The sequence below is a fragment of the Cervus canadensis genome, chromosome 10 (genome assembly GCF_019320065.1).
Source record: "Cervus canadensis isolate Bull #8, Minnesota chromosome 10, ASM1932006v1, whole genome shotgun sequence".
NCBI lineage: Eukaryota > Metazoa > Chordata > Mammalia > Artiodactyla > Cervidae > Cervus > Cervus canadensis.
This window is the reverse complement of record NC_057395.1, coordinates 27254679-27279238: the sequence shown is the minus strand read 5'-3', so window position 1 is coordinate 27279238 and position 24560 is coordinate 27254679. Positions and strand designations below refer to the sequence as shown.

At 42.4% G+C, this 24560-nt stretch overlaps 1 protein-coding gene across 3 annotated transcripts in view; it reads right to left on the bottom strand.

Annotated features, from left to right (window-relative positions):
• Positions 1 to 24560, bottom strand: part of KIAA1217 (KIAA1217 ortholog) — a 361116-nt gene that overhangs the window by 228835 nt on the left and 107721 nt on the right. The gene's annotated exons all lie outside the window — the stretch shown is intronic.

The window sequence follows — 24560 nt, the reverse complement described above, 5'->3', positions numbered from 1 at the left end:
ATTAAAGAACGTCTAAATACCATTCAGATTATGGTATTGAGGCAGCAATATCAGATGGTAGCCCAGGATGAAGAGAAAGATTCCTCTACAGGAACAACAAGACAAGGGGGAATGTGAGGCTGCCAGGGTTAATACCATGACAGGCGGCCTGGACCTAAGTTTTAGCTTCCCCCGAAATGGTAAGATTCCCTACCCCCATCAGGTAACCTGGAGCCAGCCAATCAATATACGCCCAGTAAGAACAAAGGGAGAGCTGAAAAGCCCGCGAACGCCCAGGTTTGAAAAAGAGCCCGCGAAAGTCTGTACCAATAGAATTGCTTTGCAAACATGTAACCAATCCGCTTAAGCCAGCTACTAACCGCTTTTGCATATCTTATAAATTTGTGTAACAAGCTTGAGCTCGGCGCTTTCTGACCCTGCACCACTGTGATGTTTGTGGCAGAAAGCCCTGGCTCGAGACAGTAATAAACTTCCCTTTGTTTGCGAGTTGCATTGTCTTGGAAGCCTTCTCTCTTCCCGCTCGGGGATTCGGACATCGGGCATAACAAGAAGAAATATAAAACATATCATTAATGTGGCTTTTTAAAAAAGTCCTTCAGACACTTAACATTAATAACTTACTACTGGGGACTTCACTGATGGTCCAATGGTTAAGACTCTGTGCTTCCAATGCAGGGGGTGTGGGTTCAATCCCTAATCAAGAGAATTAAGATCTTGGCAGGCCAAAAAAATTAAAAAAAAAAAAAATGTCACTTTATTTGAGTCTTGTTTCACCTGGGCACTTTATTTTTCCCAATTTGTTAACCATCCTTATGACTCTTATCAATGACTTCACTCTTACTGCAGAGCTAAGACTAGATCCTCGCTTACCCAAGGCTAAGACCTGAACTTACTACAAGATCCTCTCTTACCTGATCTTGTAGTTTGGCCTATTGATTTTGAGCTTTATACCTATAAGACCTTCTCTTAAACTATTCTGAGAGGGTAGTTGGTCCAGAAAAAAGGCAACTTATAGGGCTCAGAAAGAAACCAACTCAACACTGCTTTGGGTAAAAAACAAACCATCAGATAAACTCAAGATGTTTGCCTTCTAGGCATGCACTCAAATCAGTACCATCATGAGGCTCACATATGAAAATGCAAGCATTCTCCTATGCCCCTACCCTTCTGCCTGATACTACCTTCCACTACTTCATTTATAACCATGCCTCCCAAATGGCCAAGACCATCTTGACCTAAATCGCTCCCTTCTCCCCATTCCCACCAGCAGCCTGGTCATGTTCTGTGCTTCACACTGGATCTGGTACTGATCACTTTTGAATTGTCTCACTATGACCCTTTTTACCCATTCCACCAAGAACATTAGTTCCTATTTAAATACACTTTCAATATGCTCTGACGGGTAGCCACTTAGCTCAAGATTTGTGTAGTGAAAAATAATCGCTTCTGGGACTTCACTGGAAGTCTGGTGGCTAAGGCACGGAGCTCCAAATGCAGGGGGCCCAGGTTCCATCCCTGTTCAGGGAACTAGACCCATAAATAACAATAATACACACACACACACAGCCTGCTAAAAGACCTTTCCTCCAGCTCTTCTGATAATGCTCCCTACTCCCACTCAATACTACCAGATTCTACTAAAACAATGAAGTTATGCTTCTATGCAAGGGGAAAAGGTAGACAACCTGACCTATCTCTGTCATTTAAAACCAACTCCTTCCTCTGCGAACAGAGAAACAACATTTCCCTGTCTTGTTGTTTCCAATGTACTTAAAGAAGGTCTCCCTTGATGTGTTTTGAAAGTTGCTTCTCATTTCCTGCTAGAGCTCTGCTGCTGTTTCTTTGTCCTCCTTGGCCCTCTGCCAGGCCCCTGCTTGGCAGCAGCATTCCTGTTCAGGTCTCAGCTATTCAAGCGCTTCTTTGTTCATCCCACTGGGTTTCCTTCTACCTTCCCTACCTTCCTGAGACTGGCCTCTCATTGTTGACCCAACTTTCATTAAAGCACAGCCAGGATGGCAGGACTCTCCTGTCTTTTTCTATTCAACCTCTGTAGTGAGAGTTTCCTCGGAAATACCCGAAATCCACTTTCACAGATCTAAGGTGTATTAATTCTGCTGATGCTTAGCCACTGAAGATTCTAAGAATACTAAAGTCTTTCGCAATCAACATGCGTCTAATGCTACGTTTGTAACAGCCATCTTCGTGGACTTTTCTGCTTTCTTCTCTAAAACGACCCCACTGTTTCTCTAGGAGTGGATTTGGATCCATAAGGCAGAAGAGGGCAAGGAGACCCCTGACACCACCCAGATTGATGACAGGGTCAGAGGTTCAGAAAGCCTGCACACCTCTTCTCTTCAAGGAGAGATCTGCATCCAGATTCCTGAGAAGGGTTCCCTTCGCCTTATCTAAAATGTTTCTTTGGAAACTATGCGCTTCCTGTCTCATGACCTCCGTTTATATCTTCTTAAGTCACTAAAAGAATTGTTGAAAGGGTCAAACAGCCTTACTTTTCAAGTTCCTCCTTATTCTTAAAATAGTCCATGCTTTTGAGTCTCATGTAAGTTACACGTGAGACAAATCAAACAAGGTCTTAAGTCAACAAGAGAGATTCTTTTACCCTTATTTTTCCTTATTTTTAAAAAGTATTTCCTATGTTTTCGGCAAACCCATGAAACCATATTCGCTTAGTGCATTTGCCTAAGTGCATGTTTCATTATTAATTCTCTGCTAGCTAATGGCTTATTCTCCAAACCTGCTCAAGATCCTTTCAGTAGCCTACTAATGCTCAACAATCAAATAATTACCCCTTATTGAGTGCCTACACTGGGAGAAAGGCACAGCACTAACTGCATTACATGAATATACTTAGAATAAAACCAGTATCGTAAGTATTCTTGATCTTAATTAACTGGTGAGAAGATGAAGGCTCAGAGAAGTTAAATAACATCTGGTTTGCTAAATACAGGAGTGTTTACACTCAACCTCCCACTGACGTGCTCCATCAGAGGGGACGCTCTATCACTGCTCCCTTAGGTCTGTAAAGGGCTAATTATCCAATGAGATGTTCTTACATCTTAAGACAATTTATCTTTCTTCTTTGGCTCTAGTAACAAGGGGAGTACTCTATAGTGTCTTACCCAGAGAAGAGATTATTGTACTTCATTAAGAGTACAAGAAGTCTTACTTTCCTCTGAGTAACAAGCACAAAGGCATGGATAGTTTAATACAGTATGAATGAACATGTTATAAATCATAACAGTGCTATTAGTGAATCCTATCAACAATACCATTAGCTCTGAATCTTGGAAAGATACATACAAAAGGACAGTGATTTCCTATTTCACACTGCAAATTCAGTTAACAAAACTGGGACCCCAGCTTATACAGAGATACACATGGAGACGAGTTCAGCACATGGAATCAGAGAGGTCCTAAGACAAGCTAGGAACAGAGACATAAATGTGGGTCTCAAAAATAGAGACAAAGCTATATTTAATTACACTGTTCCTGAGGACATTTTGTAGCTATGAAGACAAGAGGGATACAGTCATGGAAGTTTGAAAACAGCATATCAATTACTCATTTATTCCTAGTAAATAAATAATAAGGACACTGACATTTCTGTTAACAGAGCTGTTTGACTGCTCAGTGGCCCCAGTTTGGGTCCCATCAGAGCATCACAGGGTCACACACAAAGATGACTAACATTCCAGGACAGAGGGCCAGGACCACATGCAGCAGATGGAGAACATCAGGTCCCAGAATGCTGGAACTGAAAAAAATACAATCCACAGACCTGAGACTACACTCTTTAGGACTAGGGGTTCCATCCTGGCTCTGCCATTTGCTTGTTCCGATCCTAGGCAAGTTATATATACCCACTGTGCCTCTATTTCTTCATCAGTGAAATGGGAATCAAAACAAAAGTAAGTAAAAACCAGAGGGTATTTGAGACTACCCCAGCAGTCTAGCGGTTAAGACTCCACCTTCCAATACAGTGGACATGGGTCTGATCCTAGTCAGGGGACTAAGGTCCCACATGCCATGTTGTTGTGGTTTTTATTCAGCTTCTCAGTTGTGTCTGACTCTTTGCAACCCCATGGACTGCAGCATTCCAGGCTTTCCTGTCCTTCAACATCTCCTGGAGTTTACTCAAACTCATGCCATGTGGTGTGGCCAAAAATCTTTTTTTAAAAAAAGGGTCTTGAGAGGTATTAGCACATTATAATGTGTAATGCATGGAGGACTCAATGAGCAATTCTCTTACATTTATACTGAAAGGGGACTTTATGCAAATTAAGAAAATAGCAAAAAAGCATAATTAAAAGTCACATATGTAACCACATTTTAGGAAAGACTGTTAAACATCTCACTTTCTTGCTATGCCAAAACTGGGTATCACAGTGATGCATGTCTGTTGAACTAGTACTTATGAAACATCCATAACTGGCATCTTACTTTGCCTTGTGAAGGTGACACCCATGAAAGGTTTTTTTAAAAAATACTGACAAGGGACTTGCTTGGTAGTTCAGTGGCTAAGACCATGCTCCCAACGCAGGGGGTCCAGGTCCGATCCCTGCTCAGGGAACTAGATCCCACATGCCAAAACTAAGACTTCACATGCAGCCATGAAGAAAGAAGATCCTGCATGCAACAACTAAGACGTGACGTGGCCAAATAAATAAATATTTTTTTAAAATAAATACAATTCTGACAATACTTAGGCTAGTTCTCACCAAAGAAGAAGCGATATCAATTTAGAAGACTACCACTACCACTTAAATGAATGTGAAGAGTTTGTACTTTTCATCTTTCAGAAAACAAAAACCAAACATTTATGCTATCTTGAAATGTCAAGAAACAAATATAACCAATGAAAGGAAGTCTAAAAGTGGTATGCACAAAACAGTTCCAATGTGGACAAGAATTTGCCGTCTTACTCTGCTTAAAATTATTAAGCATCATTAACAAACCATCAGCTGTTGCATATCACTCTCTTCCCTAGTTACCCCCAAAACACCATTCTATCTCAACCGTACCCTTCCTTATGTAAGAGAATTTTGAGAACCAGTTTTAATTCATATAATACAAAGCAATTTCTATTTCCATTTCCTCCTCACTGCAAAATAAGAATGCCACAAACCAGTTTGTGGATAGCCCATTTTCGAAAATGCAAAAACAGAAGAGTAGGAAAATCCATTTTTGTTTGAGATAATACATGACCAACAAATCAAGAAGCATGACATTTAGTAACACAGCCCCATTCACATCTATTTGTTTTTGGTAACCATGCCCTTCACACCTTTACATTTGAGAAATGTTAGAGCTTGCTGGAAAAAATGAATTAGATAAGTACAACATCTGTGTTACAAAGCTTCTGTCAGATTTGCTCAAACTAAGCTCTCATAAGTATTTGTATGGCATGAGCTAGATATTATTCCGCCATCAAAAAAAAAAAAAAGTAGCACTCTTTTTAATTCTTAGCTGGGGAAAGGGTGGAGGAAGCAAGTAGAATTTTTGTGATTTAAGGTTCTACCTATAAAATGTTAATTTCAAGTTCCTGAAGATTTGTAAGATAACGGTTTATAGGTAGGAAATTTTCCAACTTACAACATCTAACAGCATCAATCCAACTATTCTAGTGATGAAACAGCTTGATGGAAAAGATAAAGAAGTAAAAAGTGAATGTAAAGTAAGGTCCCTTTACTTTCCCAGGTATTCAAAGTCCTCTTAACCAGCTGTCCCCAACCCTTTCGGCATCAGGGACCAGTTTTGTGGAATAGTTTCAGGATGATTCAAGCACATATTTATTGTGCACTTTATTTCTGTTATTTTTACATTGTGATATATAATGAAATAATTATACAACTCATCATAATGCAGAATCAGTGGGAGCCCTGAGCTGGTTTTCCTGCAGCTAGACAGTCCCATCTGGGAGTGATGGGAGAGCGATGGGGAGCGGCTGTAAATACAGATGAAGCGTCTCTCACTTGCCTGCCCACCCCTCACCTCCTGCTGCGCAGTCCAGTTCCTAACAGGCTACGGACCAGTACCAGTCCACAGCCTGGGGGTCGGGGCCCTCTGCTCACAATGGGACTTTCATCCAGACAGTCCCGAACTTGCTGAAATAGGAGCAGTGCTCCCTGCAAGGCCTTAGGGTAAGTTGTGGCTCCTTTAACTGGTGTATTTACAACTTAAATAGTCTGTTCCTGGGGCTCACTGCTGAGTTGTCATCATTTCATACACATGAAAAGATTTCAATGTCTAACAACAATAATAATCTCATATCTTTAAAAAATTAACAAACATCTTATAGTCATTAAAAATAAAATGACATTAAATAATAAAAACTACTATTTTAAAGGGGCTGGTAGCTCAGCTGTTAAAGAATCCACCTGCAATGCAGGAGACCCCAGTTCTATTCCTGGGTCGGGAAGATCCCCTGGAGAAGAGATTTGTCAAAAGACAGAAAATCATTTCTGTCTACCTGTAGGACAGGATTTTTCTAAATGCTTTTTGAACTTTCTGAATTTCCCTAATGGATGTGATTTACTTTAAAAAATTATTTCCAGAGAACTAGATATTAATTCTCACCTTTACTGTGATTTACTTTGCAAATGAGTAAAGAAATTTTTTAAAGGGACAGATTTTTTTTTCATTTATTAAAAACACCTGAGCTTTAAAAACATTACTAGCTTCAAAGTGAATGAAGGATGATAAGCAGGCCCTTCCCTCGTGGTCCAGTGGTTAAGGATCCACCTTCCAGCGCAGGGGATGAACATTCAACCCCTGATCAGAAAAATAAGATTCCCACATGCCTCACGGCAACTGAGCGATGCTACTAGTGAAGGCCACCTGTCACAGTGGAGACCCAACACAGACAAAAAAGAGAAGGATGATAAACAGACCAAAAAATTTACTTTTATCATCTCTCCAACTGGTAACACAGACGTTTAAATAAAAATCAGGCTCCCAAGATTTTCCCTGATATGAGAATTTGGATATTGGACCTATGGACATCCATCCTCTCCACCAAGTAGCCTCAGGACCTGTGGCCACACAGGGCATGGTTTAAACAGTGCACAGTCATACAGATTGAAGGCATAAAGATGAAACCATCAAAAACACTTTCCAATGATCCTTGACCCAACAAGAATCTTACCCTTCAATCTCAATCCACCATCCACTTCATCACACCCAGTTTAGATTCTGTGGTCCAGCTTCATGAGCAATTCCTTACAGTATCTTCATCTGTCTGACCCCCTGTTGCACTAGTCTGGCAATCCATACAGTTCCAGTCAGGACTTCCCTGGTGGTCCAGTGATTAAGAATCTGCCTGCCAAGGCACGGGACATGGGTTCTATCCCTGATCCAGGAACTAAGATTCCCACGTGCTGCACAGCAACTAAGGCCGTGTGCCAAAACCAGTTGGGCTCGCATGCCCTAGAGCCCATGCTCTATAATAAGAGAAGCCCAAGCACCGCAACTAGAGAGTAGCCCCTGCTTGCTGCACCTAGAGAAAGCCCACTCACAGCAACGAAGACCAAGCACAGCCACAAAGAAAATAAATTCAAAACAAATACAGGTTCAATCTAACCATTTCCCACTAAGCTGCTAAAACTGTTGGAAATAAAAAAAAAAAAACCCACACAACTCTGCTTAATGGTCTTAACTTCCTTAACATAAATCTCAAACTTAACTCTGCTAAATGATTCTTCTATGCTTTCCTCGTGATTTTACTTTTTTATTTTCCAAGATTACAATCTATTTCAGAGAGGTTTTTTTCTCCACTCAAACTTCCAATATCCTTTTCTTACTCTTAGCTAATCACCTCCCTTTCTGTGTCACTGACAGGTGAGAACTACCTCACTCTCTCACCCTTATCCACCAGATTTACGTGCCCACATATGATGCCTTTCTGGCTGCAAAGATGGAAAAGCTGTCTCTGTTCCTAAGGCTAAGCCTCCCACTAAATCCCAAGGCTTTGTTCAGTGTCTTCCCTCCTATAATCACACCCTTCTTTTCTCTAGATCATTTTCAGGAGCATACAAGCTTATTTTTAACACTGTTCATCTTAAAAACCAAAATTGATCATTTTATGTTCATGATTCCCTTTAACTATATAACCCAATGATATACACATGTATGCACAAGGTCTTGTGATCCCATGGACTGTAGCCTACCAGCCTCCTCTGTCCATGAAGATCTCCAGGCAAAGAATATTGGAGTGGGTTGCCATTCCATTCTCCAGGAAATCTCCCGACTCAAGAGATCAAACCCAGTCTCCTGCATTGCAGGCAGATTCTTTACTGTCTGAGCCACACACACACAACACACACACACACACACACACACACACACACACACACACATATATTTGGTGAAGTGAAACAAAACATTATAGCTCTTACAAAGATGACCTATCCTTTACCTGAGTAGCTCTAAGTAAGTAAAAACCAAGTAATTTTCAGGGAATTATTTAGCTGAAGAACATGCTGTTTCATTGACAATGAAACACATAAATGGAACAAAACTGCGCAGAGCATGAACAAAAATCTAAAACAGAAATGTGAGTCTAATTACTTGGCATTACCAAAGGAGCTTTTCTTTACAAATTCATTGGAAGGGTTAAGAGAGAGTGGCCTCTCTCTCAAAGCCATGGATGCCTGTGTAAATCTTCTGAGAAAGAGGCGGGGTAAGTCACTGAGGTGGTTGGGAATGGTACCCTCTGGTTATTCTGGGTTGACGGGTTCTAGGAAAAAGGAACAACAGTGTTCTCTTAGAAACATCGTGAGCGGGCCTGGGAACTGGACCGGCCTGCCTCCAAGGGATGCCTGGGAGACAGACAATTCTGAAAAATGCTAACATACATAGTATGGATGCAAAGGAGACTCCAGCCTATAGCACACGACTTAGGGAAGAAACAGGCAGAAGACCACTATGGAACTTCGCTGGTGGTCCAGTGGTTAAGACTCTGCCTTCCAATGCAGAGGACATGGGTTTGATCCCTGGTGGAGGAACTAAGATCCCACATGCTGGGGGGCAACTAAGCTCGCCCGCTGCAACTAGAGAGTCCATGTGCTGCAAAAAAGATCTAGTGCAGCCGAAAAAAAAAAAAGACCAGTACTGCAGACAAGCAGGTGAAGGGTGAATCCTAGAAATGTCCTTATGCCATCTCCTCTGAATTCCAATGTAGGTAATAATGTTCACTGCCAGGATAAACTCCTTTTGTTAAAAGGATCATTAGGGCTTCCCTAGTGGTCTAGTGGCTAAGAGCCCATGTCTGCCTGCCAACGCAGGGGACATGGGTTGATCCCTGGTTTGATTCCACGTGCTGAGAAACTGAGCCCACATGCCACAAGTACTGAAGCGGCGAACCGAAGCGAGAGAGCCCGGCTCTGAAACAGGAGAGGGCACCGCCCATGCACCACGGCAGCAGATGAGCCCCTCTAGCCATGACTAGGGAAAGCCCACTCACAGCAAGGAAGTTCCAGCACAGCCCAAAATAAGTAAACAAATCAATGAATCTTTAGAAAAATAAAAGGATCATTAAAATTTTTCAATAGCATGCAAATTTCGTTTAACAAGTTAGGCAATGGACCCATGAGTAATCTAAAAGAGGGTGTTGGATAGGGAGGTGGCAGTAACCCACCCTTGGTACCGATAGTCCCACAATAGTAAACCATCAATGCAACCAATTAGGAGAGGATGGGTGACTTAACCAGTGCACACCTTCCCACCTGTAAGCGCAAATAATTCTAGAACCCTGGATCAGAAGAACGAGAACAGCAAATCCTACCCCAGAGAATATAATTCAAAGAACACAAATCTATACCAAAAAAATGGCATGGGAAAAAAACCTACAAAAATACTGAAATTGAGTTTAGGAGAGAAACTAGCAAATTAACAGGTTTCTGTGTTTTCTTCATCACCACACCAGAGTGTACATACACATCCACACCTGTCTATTCATGTCCACATGCAGAGCGAAAACTTCTGTCCCATTACTTCCTACTGTTTTCCTCCCTCTGCATCAAAAGCATAATTTTCTCTAATCTTATAGCCAGACCAGACAAATTGGTGCATTATAGGATCAACTGGCTGCTTGTAATCAGTCTTGTCTGAAAGGTTTAAGAGGATCCATCCATATTGTGCTAAAAACTGCAGATGGTAAAGGCTATGGCGGCTGAGATGCCATTAACTCTGGGAGCTTGGCAAGAGCCCTGTGTTCTCCCCAGGGTCTTATTTGTAAGTTGAAGGGCTGAAGAGATGACCTTCCCACTCTCATTTTCAGCTGCTACCCCAGGGACCACACACCTCATCTCATCTCAGTTCTATATATCCCCCCAGTTGTTCCCAATTTATCCATGACCCCAGCAACTGATGACGGTGGACACAGCTGAACTGCCATAGCCTGCCTGAGTTTTCCTCCCTGAAATCAAAGAGCTAAGCTCCAAACCTGAAAGGGAAAAGAAAATCCCAAAGACAAGATTCTACCTTCAAAGAACTTGCAAATCATGGCTCCACATGTCTGTTACGAGGGAGTAATGGAAGAATGAAGACCAGTCAGAAAACAGCCTCAGTTTCAAACTGCTCATTTCCAGGTGACTTTGGCAGTTTCTTGATAAACGGAAATGAGGATTTCTAGATTATTTCAAGTTGAGAAGGTGGCACCTGACCAGCACTTTGACGATCACTGGCTTAGACGCCCCCAACTCAGGTTCTGAACAGCCAGTGTCTGGAGCAGGGTGGGGGTCTGCGGGTCAAGCTCATGATCAACCCAGGAGGGCAAGGCTCTTTCAAGCAGTCCACGAATAAAAGCACATAAAAGTATTGTTATGAACAAACATGATGCTATTAGGAGTCTATCCAAGAAATTAACATAGCAGCAGTGCAAGTTTGCAAGACCTGACAAGACCAGCATACAAACAAGTATCAACATCACCTTTCAAAAAAGTAGGGTCTAAGACACAAAGAGTCCTGAAGCAGCAGAACTATGAAATAAACAACTAATGGGCCACAGCTTGGGAAGAAAAATCCAAGAATTCTTAATAATACTCCCACCTTGCACTCAACCTTTTGTTTGTATTTTCTTCTCCATATTTAGTGGCTCATCAGCCCAAGAGCTAATGCTTAAGTTTGCAACATTTAATCATTTATAATAAAATTATTTACAACAACTTATGATTAAAATTCCAAAATCACTGCAGATGGTGACAGCAGCCATGAAATTAAAAGAAGTTTACTCCTTGGAAGAAAAGTTATGACCAACCTAGACAGCATATTAAAAAGCAGAGACATTACTTTCCCAACAAAGGTCCATCTAGTCAAGGCTATGGTTTTTCCAGTAGCCATGTATGGATGTGAGCGTTGGACTATATAGAAGGCTGAACACTGAAGAATTGATGCTTTTGAACTGTGGTGTTGGAGAAGACTCTTGAGTGTCCCTTGGACTGCAAGGAGATCAAACCAGTCCATGCTAAAGGAAATCAGTCCTAAGTGTTCACTGGAAGAACTAATGTTGAAGCTGAAACTCCAACACTTTGGCCACCTGATGAGAAGAATTGACTCATCTAAAAACACCATGATGCTGGGGAAGATTGAAGGCAGGACGAGAAGGAGAAAACAGAGGATGAGATGGTTGGATGGCATCACTGAATCAATAGACATGAGTTTGAGTAAACTCCGGGAGTTGGTGATGGACAGGGAGGTCTGGCGTGCTGCAGTCCATGGGGTCACAAAGAGTCGGACACAACTGAGTGACTGAACTAAACTGATGATTAAAATTATTATTCCTCCTTTAGTTTTTTAGAAACACTTTTGTTCATAACTCTAACATTAACTATGACACATGAGCTCTGGGACTTGAAGAAGAAATATGACAAACACCTTAAGTGAGACTCACTCACACACACACACACAACCCCCAAAAGAAGACCCTGCCATTAGGCAATCTTAATGCCACACAAATTTTTCTTCCAGAAAAACAGATTCAGTCAGTAATTTTTTCCTCCCTAGCACAGCTGGTTTTTACATGGTATTATAAAGCAGATGGAATGCTAATAACCAAAAGCCAAAGGGTTGATTAGGCTGTTTGCAATCTGCACTTCTCAAATAAAGAACTATTCCTGAAAAGTAAAGGTCATTTAAAATGAATTGTATTCAATAAAGAGCTTCGGTGGAATACCAGGGCTAGCTATTATTGACTATCATGAGATTCTTCTGGCAAAGCAGAAATGCAGCCTTGTCAAGGGATCTCTCCTGGTATGCAGGATGGACTCAACTGAACAATCATTCATCTGACTTGGTGAACAGCACGCACGAAACGTCCAGTGCGAGTGTAGAAACTGTATGGGTTAATGCATTAATCCTATGTTCACTAAGACGCTTCTGGGTCAGGAGAAGGCAGGGCTCAAGAAGCAACAAAGGTCTGAACCCAGGTTCACGTCCCCACAAACGAAAGAGGGAAGAGTCACTTGTAAGGAACGTCTCTCTCTGAAGCATCTGAAAAAGTTGCTTTATCCAGTCACGAGTGGCTGGTCTATAGTGTGGTCCCTTCATTCTGAGCCTCCCTTCTATCTCTGCTTCGCTCAGAGCAGAGCGAAGATGAGTGTCCACCATCTTCCAGATTCTCACCTGAGCAGCGGGAGAAGCAGGACCCAGGGCAGAGCTGCTGCTTCTTGGAGGTGGGACAGACATCCACCCATCTTGCTTGCTTTGAAGGACAGTTGCCCAAATGTGACTGAAAGACTCTTCTGGCCCACGTGCACAAATTATTCCAAATGCCTGAAATTCTGTCCACTGGAATAACCCCTTGGCCACGCCAGGGTCGTCTTCTTCCCTGGGGCCTCCCTGCCCCTCACATTGCCCTTCTCTCCTCCTGGTGCCTGGAGGCCCTTCCCATCCCTGGGCAGCGTGGGCTCCTCGCTGCTGGCTGTGCCACGCGAGTCCCAGCACTCCGGAGACCGTACACGCCTGAGCCCAGCATCACTGCAGCCTGGCCCCGGCTGCAGACACACTGGGACTGAGTTTCTGTGTGTCGCCCACTCCTCTATTGTTTTTGGTTTTGTTTGTTCAACGGTGGTAAAATAAACACGATATAAAATTACAGTCCTCACCATTTTTCCATGCACGGTTCGGTGGCATTCAGCACGTTCATGTTTGCTGTGCAACTGTCACCCCCGCCCATCTCCAGGGGGCTTTCCGGTTGCGGACACTCCCTGAACCTACTCACTCATGATAATCACTAATCATTCTATTTTCTGCCTTTAAGCATTTCTCTACTCTAGGTACCTCAAAGAAGTGGAATCCTATTTGTCCTTCCATGACTGAGCTAATTCACTTAGTATAATGTCCTGAAGGTTCACCTGTGTGTAGCATGTAACAGGATTTCATTCCTTTTTAAGGCTGAATAATATTCCATTGGGCTTCCCAGGTGGCGCAAATGGTAGAGAGTCTGCCTGCCAATGCAGGAGATATAAGAGACGCAGGTTCGATCCCTGGGTCGGGAAGATCCCCTGGAGGAAGGCATGAATCCCATGGACAGAGGAGCCTGGCAGGGGTCCAGGGGTCGCAAAGAGTAGGACATGACTAAAGCGACTTAGCACTCATGCATGCAATATTCCACTATGTGTGCACATCCCATTTTATATCTGTTCTTCCACTGGTAGACACATGGACTGTTTCGCTGTCATAAATAATCCTCCCGTGAACTTGGGTGCACAAATGTCTTTGAGTCCCAGTTTTCAATTCTATGGAGTATATACATGCCATGAAGTTGAATTGTTGGGTCATATAATAATTCTATTTGTAACTTTTTTTTTGAGGAGCTAGTGCACTGTTTTCATAGCAGCTGCATCATTTCTTCTGTAGTTTTTAAGATGTCCCTGGGTGTCTGTGATGGGAATGAGAAGGTGGAAAACCACTGGCCGGCCCCTCAGAACCACCTCCATCCTACTATATCAATGAATGGTGACTGCTACCGAAAGCTGTCTTGTTTTTACACAGTAAAAAAAAAAAAAAAAAAAAGCAGCTGTTTTTCTCCATCAGTTCTGTTATTCTGTTAAATGGTAAGGTGCTGTGATGCTCTGAAAATAGCCCAAATCGGTACTGACATTTCAATACGGGCCTCCTGAAGCTAAAACTTCAACCAAAAAGGAATGAAAAGTGTAAGCCAGGATTAAGAGAATTTTTAAATGAACTTTTACTTTTGAGTCACACTTCAAAAACGCTGCAGACACACTAAGGTCTAAATCTTAATTGTTCACATTGGACTGAGGAGAAAGCAATCAGCAGCAAGCATACAATTTATATCTGTGATTAGCCATTCTAGGTCTGATCTACGGATTTGGGGTAGATGGGTACCAATTTATTTTTCCTCTATGGAGCTCCATGCATGAAGTGTAATTACAACTTTCTTTGCATTTTCTGTGGTGGGGAATTAAAATCATAACCTTCTTGGAGAACTGGAACGGGATGCCTTTTTATCCTTTAGTTTTTCCTCAAAATAAAAATAGATGCCAAACTGAGTTTCATCTTATATGCAAAATAACCCCAACGGTTCCAGTCACGTGACTCTTGGCATCACTGCTTTTACAAACTGATGAAACCACCAGTGTCAAGATGATAGTAATTTCAAAAAAATCGAGAGCTTTATTTATATGCTTAATTATATCACCTTTCCATTGCGTCACATTGTTGTTTCATTATTATGGGTTTTAGTTAATGCATAGAAAAATTTCCCTAAATGAACACTTCACAATGCTAGATACCTGAATTTTCTTATGGGCAAATTAATCTCAACAAATGCCAAGGGATTTAAAGTGCTTTGGCAAAGCCTGGTGGCTTTAATGCTGTCTTGAGAAAACTATGGCTTTGACTTAAAGCAGAGCCCCACACCATCCATTCAAGCCTCTCTGCTGGGGTCTAGTCCAAGTGCAGTGTTCAGGTTCACCCCGGTGCTCCTCCCAGCTCAACTCACCTGCACAATTCTCTCGTCCTCTCCAGGGCCCGCTCCACTCCGTCCCCTTCCACCTCCTGCTCTAGTTTGAGTGTCCTTGGCTTCTAACTGCAACTTCCTTGTTTGGACTTCTGCGAATCTGCTTCACCTCCCTAATTCTACTGAACATTTCATGAAGAAAAGCAAACCTGGAAATAGTTTTCTCTGTTACATCCTTATTTTACTGTCTCCTCCAACCTATTCCTGTCCACATCCTCCCCAAAACACACTCACTTCCATACTCACACATACACACACCTCAAGGTTGAAACTGGACAGAAGAGAAAAAAAATAAAAAATAAGAAGATCAGGTATGCTGAGTAAGAAGACAGCTAGAAAGCATTTTTTTTCACGGTTGCAAATAAATCTTTTTTCACTATACAATGAAGACACAGACATGTAAAAAAAAAGTTGAAAAAGAGGGAAAGGATGAACATGTTACTATAGCTCCACCATCCTAACTCCCCTGACCAGGTAGGAAGCAGAGAATATTTCCTCCTGCCTTCTGTCCTAGGCCTGAACTTGTTTTTTAGCTGGGATCATATTTTCCTTGCTCTGAGCAGAGAGTGCATCAGTTTTTCCTGTGTCTCCAGTCTCCATCAGACTTGCCTCCCAAAAGCTCCTCCGCTGCTGCCTCTTCCTCGCAGGTGTTCTCTGGGGCTCATCTCTGCTCTTGGTCTGAGCTCATCTCGTCCCCGTGGTTCCTGCACACAGGTACGCACAGTTCCCAAAGTGAGCACACGGCTGCCCTGATGTCACAGCTAGTGCACAGACGTGCTGAGGGATGCGTTACATTTCCGAGGGAAATACAGCCATATTTGACAACTGTTGGATACCATACAAATTACCAGCTTGAGGTAGCTTCCTGTTTCAACATGAAATCACCTACAGTTCTTTGGATGATATCATCTCTGCAAAGCAGGGTTCTGAGAAGTGGTGATAAAAAGCAAGTTCAAGGTGAAACAGGAAACGTTGTCCCATCTGTTTCTAAGGCGTGAGAAGCTGTGTGGTGCCCATGGAAGCATTTAATCCTAGTGGTTAGCGTTCTCCAGAGAAACAGAACCAGTAGGACACGTGTGTGTACAGAGAGAGAGGCTGATTTTAGGAACTGGCTCACGCCACTGTGGGGGCTGGCAAGTCCCAAATCTGCAAGGCAGGCCAGCAGGTTGGGGACTTAGGGAATAGCTGGCGATACAGCTGAGTCTGAGGACAGTCTGGAGGCAGGATTCCTTCCTCCCTGAGAGGAAGGACTCTGATGGTCTACTATCTCTGAAGGTCTCAGGAAGATTGCATGAGGCCCATCCACATTATGGAGAGTAATCTGCTTCTCTCAAGGTCTACTGATTCAGGTGTTAATCTCATCTAAAAAATACCTTCAGAGCAACATCCAGACTGGTCTATGACCAAACACACGGGCTTCCCAGGTGGCGCAGCAGTAAAGAATATGCCTGCCAATGTAGGAGACACAAGATCCCTGGGTCAGGAAGATTCCCTGAAGTAGGAAATGGCAACTCACTCCAGTATTCTTGCCTGGGAAACTGCATGGACAGAAGAGCCTGGTGAGCTACAGTCTATGGGGTCTCAAAGAGTCAGACATGACTCAGCAGCTAAGCACACAGCACCCACATGGATACCATGCCACGTCAAGTTAGCACTTGATAGTTAAAAAATTAACTATCACTTAAGACTGAAGAAGATAGGGACTTCCCCGGTGGTCCAGTGTTTAAGAATCCAAAGCAGGGGACACGGGTTCGATCCCGGGTCCAAGAAGATTCCACATGCCATGGAGCAATTAAGCCCGTGCGCCACGACTACTGAAGCCCACGCACCCTAGAGACCATGCTCCACAACAAGAGAAGCCACGGCAAAGAGAAGCCCGCTCACCGCAATGAAGAGTAGCCTCCATTCGCCACAACTAGAGAAAGTCTGCACTCAACAGCAAAGACCCAGCACAGCCATAAATAAACTTTTTTAAAAAAGAAAAAGATACATATATATTTCAATGTGTTCAACTGTATTTTCAATCAGCCACTAAATTGTTAGGACAAAAATTCTCATTTGGTTGTATGAACTTTATTGCTAAAATGAACAGAAAACGTCAGGTATTTCGTTTGGCCTATGGGCACTGAGGGTGCTGTGAATGGAAAAGAAGTTTAAGAATACACCTACACATTGATGGCTGCAGCCCAGTATCCCCCAAATCCAGACAGACATATTCTAAATGCTCGTCAATATATATATGTTCTAAATACACTTTAATATACATGTAGGTTCTAAATGCACATCAACACATATGCATATTCCAAGGCGAAGAATTCCCAGTTACCTTACTTCAAATGTTCCAAAACTCAATTTCTTATTCCCTCCACCACGTCTACTATCAGTCTGACTTCCAGAAATGGATTTTTTAATCCTCACCACTCCTTCTCTCCATTAACCATCCCAATCCACCCACAAAATGGTATGTTCTTGAAGCATAATACAATGATTTTCACCTAGGTCACATTATATTATAAAAATAAAATTAAATACGGGTTAAAGCCCTTATCACAAATTATGGGTTTATAACTTCTACAGGTAGAATGCTTATTTTTCACTTCTTCCACATCTTCATATTTAGAAAAAGCAGTCAAGATAGCTTAGGAAAAGTACCTAGCCCAGTGATAAATAAGGATTTCTCTTTAAGGGAAATTCTCCTTGATTTATATAGTGATAGCACTTTGCCTCTCGTGAAACATTTCAGAGGCAGAAATTTCATTAAAGTGAGTCTTGATATGATGTTGATACTATTCAGTCGCTCAGTCGTGTCTGACTCTTTGAGACCCCATGCGCTGCAGCACACCAGGTTTCCCTGTCCTTCACTATCTCCCAGAGCTTGCTCAAACTCATGTCCTTTGAGTCTGTGATGCCATCCAACCCTCTCATCCTCTGTCGTCCCCTTCCCTTCCTGCCCTCAATCTTTTCCAGCATCAGGGTCTTAAAAGCCATCTCATAATAATAAACTTGAGCCCCCTCACCAAACCCCACCTCTGTTCTAGTGTAGAGTCCAGCCCCACCCAAATAGCTGATGTGTGGGTGGCTTAAAAGACAAGTATTAACATTTGACCTTAAAAAGCAAAAACCAAAGGGAGAAAATGTTCAGAAAACCAAAACCAAACATTCAATTTATCTATTTTTCCCCTGAGAGCATAAACATTGCTGAGTGAAAGATAGTAAACTATCCCTGTACAAAAAACTCCGATTGAAAACTTTTTCACTTATTTCTCATAATTAGAGCTGGAAACTACTAGAAGTTATTTCTTCTATTATTTCATTTTTGTTGGCAATATTTGCTCTATTGAATAAAGATGTATTCCATCATGCATAATAATATTTATGGAACTGCACTCCTGAGATACCAAGGCAATGTGATTTTTCTCTTTTAAGAAGGGGGACTTCTTATTCATTGAAGGCAGTAGGTTTGCCATTTAAAAGAAGCCAACCCATTCAAATGGGGCTTCTGCTATCACCAGCCCTCAACATACCTAAAGATGCACACAGTGCTATAAAAAATTCAGTACTCTAGTGGAAACAAACATTAAAAGGCTAAAAATAAACAATAACCTGGGGAAAGTCCATAAAATATTTGGTGAACACCAGAAACTAGGAAGTATTACCATTTGACTGTATTTATCTAGTAGAAAAACAAGTCTACACTACAAATTTACAATGAAGGCAGCAAAAAACAAGTGAACTCAAAATTGGGGCTTTGGGGATAAGCAAGAAATCTGATATAAAAACATACTTGACAAAAGAACAGCACAGTGAAATATATTTATATTTCTCTGTGAAAGTATGTTCTTGGTTTATTCTCCTTGGCCAATGTATACATTTTTGGGCAATGAACTAGGGAAAAATCTATAGGCTGACTTATACACTGCAGTATTTCTGGTATATGAATTTCTCCACCCGGTCGACGTTTATAATAATTTATAATTGCAGCATTTTCTAGACTACACAATCTCACCAGCCCCTCCAGACACTCCGAATAAACATAACCTGATTTTTCCAACACTACTGCTAAAAATAAAAGGACCACACAGTGAGTATCTCTCAACTGTCACAAGAACCATTGGAACAAGCCGTTTTCTTTAAATTCATTTCATTCCAAGGCTTTGGAAAATTAGCAATTCTCCGTAAAAGATCACAGACTACTGGAGCCAGAAGGGATATGTGGGCATCTAGTCACCGACTTGGAAACACACTACTTCTTAAAAATTTACAACGTTGTGTTAGTTCCAGGGGTACAGGAACGTGATTCAGGTATACATCCGTATATAGAAAAAAATTCTTTTCTATTATAGGTTTATTACAAGATGCTGAAAATAGTTCTGTGCTATACAGTAGATTTTTGTTGTTTATCTATCTTATATGTGGTAATGTATATTTGTTAATCCTAAACTCTCAGATTATGCCTCCCTCCCCTTGCCCCTTTGATAACCATAATTTGTTTTCAATATCTGAGTCTGTTTATTTTATAAAACAGACATAGAATCACAGATCTATCATTATATCGGTTTTTTTTCTTAAAGATTTCACATGCAAGTGATATCATGATATGTGTCTGACTTATTTCACTTAGTAAGATCATCTCTTGGTCCATTTATGTTGCTACAAATGTACTATCTTTTTAAAAGTTTAGAAAGTTTAAAAAAAACTTGAGAAAAGTTTAAAAGTTTAGCTGTAAAACGTTCCTCTTGGCAGGTAAGAGTGATGACACTTTGGCTGAAGAAGGGGGTGGGAGGTTGGAGGTGAGGACAGGGGGTACCCCATCTTTCCCAGCTCACCCTCTGCCCCAGTCTGCAAAAACACAGAAGACTCTGAAGGGGAGTGAGATGCAATCTGAAGCCATTTCAGAGGCATTTTCTAGAAAGAGAGTGTCAAGAGTTGAAAGAGTCAGCCAGACATGAACACAGGGTTACTGGAACAACTCCACTCTGTACTATAAAAGAAGTTCAAGAACATTCAGAATTTCAGCTGCTAATACTTTGAAGTGTAGTGCTAAAGTTTATGGTCAAATCCACTATCTCACACAGGGTGACAACTCAACCTGGTTTGCCCAGGACTTTCCCAGTATGAAAACTGGAAGTTGCATGTCCCGGGAACCCCATCTCTGCCAGCAAAGGGGGACAGGGACAGTTACTTACTCTACCCTCCACATAATGTTATATAAAATCACTCCCGCTTGCAACTGGCCTCATTCTGAAGTGACTCAAACTACAGCCATTCAGGAACAGAGGAACAGCCCAGATTGAATGCTTTGGCCACCTGATGCAAAGAACTGACTCATTGGAGAAGACCCTGATGATGGGAAAGACTGAAGGCAGGAGGAGAAGGGGGCGACAGAGGATGAGATGGTTGGATGGCATCACTGACTTGATGGACATGAGTTTGAGTAAGCTCTGGGAGTTGGTGATGGACAGAGAACCCTGGCGTGCTGCAGTCCATGGGGTTGAAAAGAGTCGGACACGACTGAGCGACCAAACTGAACTGAAGAATACCTATTGGAATAGACACATTACCTAGAGATGATGAAAGAAACCTGGTATTTCCTATATCATAAGGCTGTGTACTAAACATATGAAAAGCAGTAGGCTGGGTTCCACCTCATCTTTTAGGTAGACAGGGATACCCAAAGTGTTTTAAAGAGAGCATTTTCCGCTTAGTAAACAACTATCTTCTATACTATTGTCATTATATCTGATCTCTTTTTGATAAGTTCCTTTTATCTACTATTATATAATATCAAGATAAACAGTTTCCATTTAAATGATCAAAGGTTAAAATCATCACCAATAATAAAATGGATGATGCATAATCTGATACCATTTCACTGTTTATGTTTTTCAAATACTTAACTCCCATTCTGGCAACAGACACAATGACAATTGTTTCCATCAGTGGATAGCTCATCTGAACACATATGAATACTTAGAGCCCAGGGGCAAGAGATCTGGCTGATGTGCTGCGCCAACATGGGATGGGAATAAGTCTGCCCCCTGTGAAAACAGAAGTGCTGTTTTCATGATGCACCAAAGCCGCACCTCCTTCCTTTCAAACACTCTCCAGCACTAAGAATCAACTCTCCAGAGATTAGGTGGAGAAGCATGTTTGCCCTGTGTTTCTATCTCCTCTCACTACAGGATTTCCACTTTTGAAGCAGAAGATCTCACAAAGAGAAGAATGTCTTTTTGTCCTGGAGTCCTGTGAAAATCTTGGGCTCATTTTCACCTTTGAAAAACACTTACTCTGTCTCAAAATTGGTTCTCCCTTTCTTTAAGGGAGCAGCGCTGATTTTTTGCAGTTATCTTTAACATCAGAAGCTGAGGCAGGAGCTGCTGGTGCTCCTGACTGCTTAGTACCACCTCCTCCTCTTCTCTGTAAGTTTCCTGTACATTGCCAACAAAGGTCCGTCTAGTCAAAGCATGGTTTTTACAGTAGTCATGTACGAATGTGAGAGCTGGACTATAAAGAAAGCTGAGCACCGAAGAATCGATGCTTTTGAACTCGGGTGTTGGAAAAGACTCTTGAAAATCCCTTGGACCGCAAGGAGATCCAACCAGTCCATCCTAAAGGAAATCAGTTCTGAATATTCATTGGAAGGACTGATGCTGAAGCTGAAACTCCAACATTTTGGCCACCTGATGTGAAGAACCAACTCACTGAAAAGACCCTGATGCTGCGAAAGATTGAAGGTGGGAGGAGAAGGGGACGACGAGGATGAGATGGTTGGATGGCATCACCGATGCAATGGACATGACTTTGAGTAGGCTTCGGGGGGTTGGTGATGGACAGGGAGGCCTGGCATGCTGCAGTCCATGAGGTTGCAAAGAGTTGGACACAACTGAGCAACTGAACTGAACTGTACATTGCGTCCCTCCCTGCACCTCCAATCTTTTTCCACATCCTCTCTTTTCTCTACATCAGCCTTCTAGAGATGCTTCTGGGAATTGCTGGGTCCCACAAAGGAACCCACCTGACAATACAGGAGACGTAAGAGACGCAGGTTTGGTCCCTGGGTTGGAAAGATCCTCTGGAAGAGGGCATGGCAACCCACTCCAGTATCCTTGCCTAGAGAATCCCATGGACAGACGATCCTAGCAGGCTATAACTCATGGGGTCACAAAGAGTTGGATGTCACTAAAGCGACTTAGCAAGCACGCAAGCACAAAAGACCCTTGGTGCTAGAGATGGTCAGCACCAAGGCTAGATGAAGAACCACTCAAAAGACCCATGTGGATGGGTTCTTGAGTAAACAATGAGTTTGCTTTGTAGGCAGCAGGTGGGATCAAATACCACATCTGAATCTCCATCAACAGTCAAGGGGGCGAAGTGGAACTGGAGGAGGGTTTCTCCCACACATGCCTGTGTCATAACACATGTGAAAGTGCCACCCTGGACAGGTGACATGACTTTGCTGAGGGGTTATCCCTCTACAGAGCGTTCCTGGGCTGCCCCTTAACATCACCCATGAGTCTTCACCTTGTTATCAAGATGCTTACATTCAAATGTTAGTCCTCTGCAGATCCATGCAATGGGTTCATTTTATAATATGTAAACAGCACTAGAAAAAAAAAAAAACAGCACTAGAGGAGGGATTGCATGGGCTCAGCAAGGCAGTAAGGATTTAGTTTTTAAATGAAAGAATGGAGTAACAGGTGTTTTTGAAGCTCTCTTGCTGAAGAGTGTCTTTCAGCAGCAAGTAAGGTTGGGCCCATCACTCATAAGGACACCCACCAAAACTGTTTCAGTCGGTCTATAAACCAACAATTGACTTCAATATCAGGGTCTATAACCCTCAGCCTGATGCCAATTCCAAGCTGGGCACTGGCATCCGATGGGAAAACTCCCACCCAAAGAATCCTCTCACAAGATGGTTCCACCAGCTTTCTACAAAACAGTCAAAATAAACACATTTCTGCAGGTGGTAGCCAAAGAAGCAAAACAAATATTCTCTAAAACCACCCCCCCATTCCGTGGGAGGGCGTCTGACATGAAAACACTCCAGAATTTCACATCGACTTTGTACTGAAAAGCTCCATTTGGCTCCAAACTCAGACAGCTTTAGCAACACAACCCACTGATATTTCCACAGCCACCCTCCTTTTCCTCTTAATTGGGCTGTTGATGAGCCTCACACTCAACGTTAACGGGCTCTTCCAACACCCCTGTGCCGCTCACTCGGAAATAAGAGCATTCAATCACCAGGCTACTCTTCCCACGCCTGCCAACAGGAGCACACTGTCCTGCAATAAAGTCAGAGCCTGTCAACAGACGGGACAACAGCTTCACTCTCAGCTCTGCTGACAACCAGGGGCTTCCGGCAGTGTCCTCAGAGGAACGTTTCTACATCTACCCTCCCAGGTTCCCTGCAAATCAACAGCAGGCCTGCAAAATATGTCCCAGGGCCCTGCTGTTTTCATCAAGAGGTTCATTGGAGGAGATGATGGAGGGGAAGCAGAACACTGGTAATGCTAAATTTTCCCTTCATATGTCTTTTTTTTTTTTTTTTTCTTAAATATCTGACACTTTATCCCACCATGGTTTTATTTTATTTTTTTAATTTTGGCTGCACTGGGTCTTTGCTGCAGCACACAGGCTTTCTCTAGCTGCAGTCCATGGGGTTGCTCTCTAGTTGTGGCACAAGGGTTTAACTGCTCCTTGGCATGTGGGATCTTAGTTCCCCAGCCAGGGATCAAACCTGCATCCCTTGCTTTGGAAGGCAGATTCTTAACCACTGGACCACCCAGGGAAGACTCCCTTCATATGTTATTAAACCAAGTCTCTTTCGCCAATTTCCATAGCTGGTGTATCTTTAAATACTAATTTTCAGAAAATCTATGACTTAGGGTTCCACTTTAACTTTCCTGCAGCAGAAAACATACTCAGCCTTCCAGGCATTTCTATTTATATCCGTTTTTCCTGAAATGACTTGTGGATGGGCCCCGGTTAGCTGGAATCTTCTCCTTCTTGCTTTTGTGTGGAAAAGCTAAGTGAGGGAATAGGCCTCCTGAGAGTTAAGTCCCCCTACTTTGGAGACAAAGCCTTGGCCTTGAAGAGGAGGCCCGGATTCCACAAATAAACTGTGCTATTGATATCATCTGCTTCTCCTCATGTCACCTTAGGTATCCAGAGAATCTGACACCAGCCCTGGGAGGAACATAAAATTCCACTGCAAGAAGACTCCACTCTGCGGGGCAGAGCTACTTATCGGTGGGCCAGGGGGTCAGTGTGTCTAAAACAGCTGCTGTGTTTCTCTTCTCTTCCTTCTCTCTCTGCTGCTGAACAAAATTCAGGAGTCATCTGCCGCCATCTTTTATTACCTGGTGGCCTTAGGCATATTTCCCTGAAAGTTTCAGTCTCATCTGCAAAATGCAGATAACACTGCAAACACCTTGGCTTATTGGAAGGATTAAATGAATTTTACACATAAAGAGTTCAGAAAAGTGCCTGATACATGGTAAAAGCAAAACAAACATCTGTGGCTGTTATTATATATAGTTTCTGAACAGCCATTTATTTG